The sequence below is a fragment of the Arachis stenosperma genome, chromosome 9, assembly GCF_014773155.1.
Source record: "Arachis stenosperma cultivar V10309 chromosome 9, arast.V10309.gnm1.PFL2, whole genome shotgun sequence".
In the NCBI taxonomy this organism is placed as follows: domain Eukaryota; kingdom Viridiplantae; phylum Streptophyta; class Magnoliopsida; order Fabales; family Fabaceae; genus Arachis; species Arachis stenosperma.
In genome coordinates, this window is record NC_080385.1 from 92,145,461 (window position 1) to 92,146,268 (window position 808).

The 808-nt window shown below is 40.6% G+C and overlaps 1 non-coding gene across 1 annotated transcript; it reads right to left on the reverse strand.

Annotated features, from left to right (window-relative positions):
* Positions 1–201: 201 nt before the first annotated feature.
* On the reverse strand, positions 202–309 carry LOC130952008 (small nucleolar RNA R71). Its single transcript, XR_009074190.1, has one exon. It is a non-coding gene; the product is annotated as a small nucleolar RNA R71 (small nucleolar RNA).
* Positions 310–808: the final 499 nt, after the last annotated feature.

Genomic DNA, 808 nt, shown 5'->3' on the forward strand with positions numbered 1-808 from the left:
TTAGCTGAATTCTTGCAAATCTGTGACACAGTCAAGACTAATGGGGTTGACCCTGAGGTCTACAGACTGATGCTATTCCCTTTTGCTGTAAGAGACAGAGCTAGAATATGGTTGGACTCTCAACCTAAAGAAAGCCTGGACTCTTGGGAAAAGCTAGTCAATGCCTTCTTGGCAAAATTCTTTCCACCTCAAAAATTGAGTAAGCTTAGAGTGGAAGTCCAAACCTTCAGACAGAAGGATGGTGAATCCCTCTATGAAGCTTGGGAAAGATACAAACAATTGATCAGAAAATGTCCCTCAGACATGCTTTCTGAATGGAGCATCATAGGTATTTTCTATGATGGTCTCTCTGAACTATCCAAGATGTCTTTGGATAGCTCTGCTGGAGGATCTCTTCATCTGAAGAAGACGCCTACAGAAGCTCAAGAGCTAATTGAAATGGTTGCAAATAACCAATTCATGTACACTTCTGAAAGGAATCCTGTGAACAATGGGACAAGTCAGAAGAAAGGAGTTCTTGAGATTGATGCTCTGAATGCCATACTGGCTCAGAATAAGATATTGACTCAACAAGTCAATTTGATTTCTCAAAGTCTGTCTGGAATGCAAAATGCACCTGGCAGTACTAAGAATGCTTCATCTGAGGAAGAAGCTTATGATCTTGAGAACCCTTCAATGGAAGAGGTGAATTACCTAGGAGAACCCTATGGAAACACCTATAATTCTTCATGGAGAAATCACCCAAATTTCTCATGGAAGAATCAAGAGAGACCTCAACAAGGTTTCAACAACAATAATGGTGGAAGAA